This window comes from Meleagris gallopavo, chromosome 11 (genome assembly GCF_000146605.3).
Source record: "Meleagris gallopavo isolate NT-WF06-2002-E0010 breed Aviagen turkey brand Nicholas breeding stock chromosome 11, Turkey_5.1, whole genome shotgun sequence".
Taxonomy (NCBI): Eukaryota; Metazoa; Chordata; class Aves; order Galliformes; family Phasianidae; genus Meleagris; species Meleagris gallopavo.
Window position 1 is genome coordinate 21,175,744 of NC_015021.2, and position 7,111 is coordinate 21,182,854.

General features: G+C 38.9%; 1 long non-coding RNA gene across 1 annotated transcript; it reads right to left on the reverse strand.

Moving 5' to 3' along the window:
- Nucleotides 1–915: 915 nt before the first annotated feature.
- On the reverse strand, nucleotides 916–7,062 carry LOC109369533. Its single transcript, XR_004160906.1, has 3 exons — nucleotides 6,855–7,062; nucleotides 1,926–2,056; nucleotides 916–1,112 (listed from the first exon to the last, which is right to left on the reverse strand). It is a non-coding gene; the product is annotated as an uncharacterized LOC109369533 (long non-coding RNA).
- Between the last annotated feature and the right edge of the window lie 49 nt (nucleotides 7,063–7,111).

Here is a 7,111-nt window from a genome sequence, read left to right on the forward strand (position 1 = left end):
GGTTCCAATTGTAAGTACAGAGGAGGTCAAACAACTCATCAGGGAGGTGCAGTGTGATTTGAATAAGGAAATCGTGGCAGCTAACTCTTAAGGAATGGTATTTCACGTATAATGAATTAAATTTAAAATTGAAATTCAAAATAATATCACAGATATTGTGATCTACTGTGCCTCGTCATCATAGGGTTAATGCTAAAATAATTTTGTTCCAAAGAAATACAGTAACTATATTCATTTCTATAATACTTGCATTAATAATTTTATCATTATAAAAGCTACCAGTCTTACCCTGCTGAATTAAAATTTGCACTACTCATTTGAAGATGTCGGTGTGGTGGGCACATAAAATTGGTTTAAGTGCAGGTAAGTAAAACAGGAATAGTGGAAAATATTCTGGGCACACCAATTAGCTGCACGCATGGTCCAAATGTTCTGATTTTCAATAAAGAACTCTACGTCCTAATGTGATTTCCTTTAAGAAGTGACATCTCAAATCCTGCTGTAATGCATGGAATGAAAATATCATATAAGTATTTCTCTACCCTCTGTGACCTTTCTCAGATCATTTGGACACCTGAATATTCCCTGCCAATACAATGGCACAGTGTGAAGACGAGCCCCTTCATCTCCCTGATCTTCTCCTGTGGTTGTTGGCCTTTTGTACCACAGTTGCAGCAGAGCTTTTGAGAACATTTCCCGACCTGTGTGATCTTGAACTGTAAATAGTGGATATGCTGCAGACCTTTAATGGTCCAAGCATATATTACCCAGTTGCTGCAACTACAGAGAACGCCATAACTTGATGTGCAAGTGGGTCTCTTCTAGTCCCAAATCCTTTTTCACCTGTTAGGAATCCTACAGATCTCAGATGGGATGGCAGAAAAAATAGCCAAAAAGAATCACACATACCTGTATAATTCATTTCAATACATCATGGCAGCAGAGTAGTTAAAAGTAGCACGGAACGATTTCAGATGAGTGCTACACACAGTGGTCAAAATGCTGAAAGTGTTTGAAGATGGAGCTGAGCAAACATTTACTTTTCCATAAGCTAACATCAAAATCCTGCTGGGGGTTCTAAAATGCTTGTTTAGAGCCAGGGAAATTTATTTCTGTAACGCATAAGACACACAAGTTTTTGTTAATTCAGGTCTCTCATTCTATTGCAATTCTTCTCACCTAATTTTTGACAGAACAATAAAATACAGAAATCCCAATGGAGACTGTAGTTTCTGATTTAAAGTAGACTGAAGTGGTTCAAAAGTCTTGTTTGCTTTCAACTTTCATGAAAACTGAATTGTTCATGGAAAAAATTAACCTCAACAGATTTTGTGACTATTTTTCTATTTTTCTCTTTATTGATCATGCACCTAATCAAAATATGCTAAACACTACCGAAAGCTTCTTATTTTCAACACTATGATTTAATTAATTTATTGCTCAGCTTTGTTTTAAACAAAACACATACAGATTTTTTCACACTAACTGAGCTTGACTTGAGTGACTAAAGAATTCATGACTTGGCTGCTGGACAATGAAATCTCACTAAAGTGAATGCTATTGCACTCAGTTGCAGAAAAGTTCAATGAGACCAATTCAACAGCATTATTTCTGTAAGATAAACAAGGTCTTTTTTTTTTTTTTTACCCTAGAATAGGAAACTTCTAAATCAACTCATGGTTGGTAAAATTAATCTAATTACAGAAATTCTGAGTTGTGAAAATTGCTTAAACAGCTTTTGAACTTCTCTGTAGAACTTCATGAATATGCATTTAGTTTCAAAAGAGAAATGTAATAATCTTAGTGCTGATGTTAATAAAGGGAAGCAGTTCCTTCAACGATGCCATCATTGTCCATTATAGCATCAAATATAGCATCTAACTACTATATTTTGATAGTATAACGCATTTTTTCTTAGAGCTTACGTTGCTTTCGAAGATGACTTTTTCAGTTTTTGCTAGAACTTCTCGTCGGTTTGAAGCAAATTGCAGTTCCCATCAAACTGACCCTCCTGATCTCACTGCTTTCAGTGAAAAGTCTGACTTCTTAACAGGAACTGTAAAGCACACAAGAAACTTTATCAATAAAAACAAAGCCATTTTTTGCAACATTTACCTTTCAAGCATTTCTGTTGTCATTTAAGAGCAATCAGAATCAATGGCTTTTTAAAAAGCTGCAAGTCTGAAATCTCAAATGTTTCTTTTATCTGCTTGGGCTCATCAAAGCTCTGCCATGGCATTCTTCATATGGAAACCTCTAACATTTGCCACATTATCTCCGTCACAGTGAATTTCCCAAGACAACAAAATGATTCCCTGGGATGAAGTTAGAGTGATCCTTGAGAAAGTGGCGCTTTTCATTAACAGTACAAGTAGTGTCCTAGAAGCCAACTTTCCCAGGCAATACCATCCCATCCCCAAATCCAATCAAGTATTTGGGCCACTTAGTTCTGGAAGTAAATATGAAAATATATTGAGATGCCCACGGATGTCCTAAACTTAACTGCTTTGTCTTTAAGCCTGTTGTCACAGCTTGTTTTGGCCACATACAGGTACCAGAAGCCTCTACCAGTGAGGCTAAGAGAATACAACTACTGACTCAGCAAGCAGCCTTTTCAAAGGGACCCAAGAATTAAAGACTGAAAATGCATTGCTCAAGTTCTATTTTTGTGTACATGATTTTAAATGCTTGGGATTCTGCCTGCACATGCTGTGATTGGTCTTGGAAGGCTTAAGAATTCAAGTGGAATGAAAAAGATTAAATGGTCTTGAACATCTCTTTATAAAACTGAGAGTTCCAGTTATTTCCTGAGGCTATTCATGATGGGCTAGGTAAGTACCATGATGCTTAGATTCTGTTCTTTGATCAAACATCATTCGTCTAGCTGTTAAAGAAAGGGAACTTGGCATTTTTTGCCTTCTGGTCATTGAAATTGGCTGTTAGGATACCTGTGTCATTTGCTTTATCACCATGTAGCTACTGACATGGCATAAACTATAATGAAGAATTTAACAAGGAAATACTAGCAGTTGTCTGTGAGATGCATCTTGCCTGCTCCTAGGCTTTTATAAGTCTCTTCGTTTTGACAATCTAAATATATGTGCTGAGACCTTCTTATCCCATCTGAGAGGCTGTGAACAAGAAACATTTGAAGAGAGGGACAGAGGTGGCCAAGTTAATGAGCTGACTGTTTGCAGGATGTAGTTACGTTGGGGAGATCCAAAGTCCTGAAAGAAAGATTTAATCTACTCTTTGGCTGTGTACCTAGCATCCACAGGATGATTTTGCTCAGATAGCTTCTTCCTTTTCTTTCTCCATCTGTAAACAGGTAATGACTTTCTTTGCACAGCTCTATTGCAAAACAGCAATAATTTACACACCAAGTCCCCTCCTTTCGCACAGCAATGCTGATAGTTACAAGGTAGGGGCAGGGGGGTCATCCTCTAAACATGGATGACGAAATTGTTCCAGGTATTTTAAGGCATGAATCTACTCTAAACAGAAAACTATTGTCTACAACATCAGTTCATCACTTCCTAGACTGCCTTTCTCATTTCTTAGCTTGTATTAGATTATGGAAAGAGTGATTGTTGGCGTGACATGACTGATGAGCTGTATCAGCGCTTACTGGGTAATATTTAACCTATTTCAGAACATCTGTCCAGTTAATGTGGCTTGCAGGAGAGCTTTCTGTCTTCTCAAGAATGCAATGACTCCCCAATTAATAAGAGGGAACTAATTTTAGAATGGCTGAAATGAACAGTTTGGAGACCCATGAAGGCTTTTCTGCATGTGGTATTAAGTATAGCAGGAATTAATTTGCTGGAGTGGTAAAACTGTACGTGCCAGGATTTCAGTGGAGAAAAAAATTAATGTAATGCAAATAAGAATCTAATCAGAAGACTGCAAATAAAACACAATTTATAGTTAGGCACTAGGTTTGACACACATTTTTGCAAACTGTGTACTTGAAGAAAGGGACTCAATTAAGTATACTATATGAAATTAGACCAGCAGAGGGATTGCAGTTGGTCACATAAAAAACATGCTAAACCAAATTAAAACTCATTAAAAAGGCTTATAATTACAGTTAACGAGTGGGGAAGAAAAAAAAAAAAAGAGAGAGAGAGAGAGTCTGGACATAAGGAACAGGATGTTGTACAAGAAAAACACTAAGAGATACCAGGCCTACAAATGAGCAGGAAGGAAAAAATATGTTGTGGGAGCAGAAAAAATGAGCCCATAGAGAATCATCAGAATGAAGTATACCAGCAAGAAAGTGCTACAGAATATCTTATTGGTGAAAAGTGTGCCTAAACAAGAGGTTTATGTTTGTTTGTGTGTTTTTTTTCTTCCCTTAAAGTATCACTAGACTGTTCTGCACACATTTACCGCATTGTTTATCTCCCTTAGCACTTAGCGGTGAAGGATAACTGCCTGACCATCAGCAATGAAGAGCACGTAGCATGGAGCAGCAGGCTGTGCTGAATGACCTCCAGAAGTTTCCTCCAACCTCAGTAATTTTATGACTCGGCACAGATCAGCAGTGCCACTTTCCCCAGCTGGTTGGTCTGAGCTGAAGAGAGACACTCCCCAAGTCAGCCCAAAGGGGGTAACATCCCAATGATGTGTCCAGTTGCCCTCTGCTAGGCATGGAGAGACCACAGCTACTCAAGATATTAGAAACATCGGCCTCAGGAGGCTGGGATCCATGGCAGCTCGCTTGCCCAGTTTCTCAGCAGGATGAATAATAATGTAAATGGCAGCACATGGTCCATGGCAGTTCTGGATTAGGTGCTCTTACATGAAGGCAATCTCTGCATTTGCACAAGTTTCTCCCAGGCCAACACAAGGCATGCGTGCAAATGCCTTGTCCAGCAGCTCAAGGTCACAGTCAGCCTCCTGCTGCACTGGCAAAGATGAATATGAGTTCTGTTCCTGCTTCAAACTCATTTTTCCCTTAGTTAACTTCATGCTTTTACTTAGCTCTATCTTTCTGGTCCAACAGCCAATTCCAAATTTAATAAAACTTCTCATGTAGATCCCATTTTGTTCTATTTATCTACATTACAAAATTTTTCTGCCTATTCTTCTCTCTCTCTCTCTCTTCTTTTTTTTTCTTGAGATTCAGCCCCACATCTCAATATTATTCGAATACAGCTCATCTGAAATTCATGCCTTCGGGCAAAAGTTCTCAATATCACAAAAAACATTCTGGTGAGCATTACCAAGACAAACTGTCACATTTCCTCTGATCCACAGTACAGAATCAAACATCTTCAGCAGTCTTTACTTTGATGCTTCTAAGACACTCGACTTTCTTGACAATGGAAATTCCTGGTTCAAGTAGACTTTCTCATAGCTCTGCCTTAGCACTCCTGCTCTCCTCTTGCAACCCTGCTCTCATATTTCTCAATCAGTATTTTGCACAGTGCTGCACATGTACTGCCTGGGACCCAATCAGAAGCACTGCACAGGACTGATTATCAGCCCAGTGAAGCTGTACGGATGGCAAGACTTATGCCACTGGTAGTGGGACCTCAGGTCTGAAGCATGTGATCCTGTGGCAGCAGCTCAGTGAGCAGCAGTGATTTTTCCTCCTGGCTGCACTCTGCCATTTTACAGGGCAGCCCCAGTGCAGGCTGCCCTGGAGGACATTGATTAGGGTAGCTACAACAGTACTTTGAATTTATGAAAGCAGCAGTCTATCCCTCATTAGAGCTCCCCTCTTGCTTTTTCTTGGAAATTGCTTCAGCTGCTGCCATTATATCCATTCATTTATATATAAAATACAGAAGAATCAGAAGAAAGTGTACGTGCTAAAACAAAACAAACAAACAAAAAAAAATCCAAGCTGATCATTTGTAAACATTAAATAATAGAAGAACCTCTGGGATATTTGCATGTTGCACTCAACATATACCCCCCACCCACCAACAGCATTTTTCAAGATAATCTCAACCTTCTTGTATTTGTTTCCCCGAAGGAAGCTGCAAGGTTGGTATGGATAGGCTGGTGGCAGTGACATTATTAAAAAAAGGCTGTTTCACATTGCAGAAAGGCTGGCTCCCCTGGCCTAACACAATTTTCATTGCACTGAGCTGATCTAAGAATTGCTGGTCTGGGTGAGAGGGAGCCTGGGGTATAAAGAAGACATGGCTCATGCTTAGATCAGCACAGGCCTGACAGCACAGGAGACAAGAAGGAAGTCATTCATTCTGCAAAAAAGCTCATCTGGTAGTTTTTAACATTTCTGAACAACCTGGAAGGAGAAAATAAGGCAGCCATGAAAATATCAGCAAATTATAATAGTTGTTTTTATTTCCTTTTTACTAAAAAAGAAGCTTCAATGGAAATGTGTCCAGACAAGAACTGTACATCTGACAGGTTCCCTCCTGCTGTATTGATTATCACTGTTAGGCAGAAAATCTGTAACTTTCAGCTTTTACTATTTTTTCTGGACCTGAAAGCATCCGCCCAATAGTTATTAAGACTGGAAAGTTATCTCAATTACTCTAGGCCAAATACACTTTCTTTTTACTACACAGTTTTCTGAACAAGAGCAGTTGTATGGATCCATCTACCCATCATCTTTTCTCTTTGTAGCATATGCATATGCAAAAGGGCATTTGAGCTCTTGTTATTTTATATATGTGCAAGTCCTACAGAAACTGTACATCATGCATGCATGGGAATTGTTACCTAGAGGCCTAGTTATCAAAGTGCACAGATATTAACCTTGTTTTGCATGCACAACTGAACTCATAAACGATTTCCCAAGCACCACTTTGCACAGAGATCTTGCCCTCTACTTTAAAAATGGCTTTGTTCTATATGACAATGGAAGTACTCACCTTAAATGCCCTTTAGTTCCAACAGCTGACATCCAGATCACAACCTGAATTTGGAACAAGGTTTTTATTAGCTCTCCATTTTCAGCCTGGCTTGCACTTGGGATGGGAAAAGCTCGAGTTCTGTAAAGGCAATCGCTCTAACCACAACATGTCTTTGCAGAAATGGTGCTAAGAGGGAAAGAAATTGGAAAGCTAAGGTTTGAGAGAATAATCCCATTAAGAAATGACTTTAGAAACACTGTGGGTCTCCAAAAAAA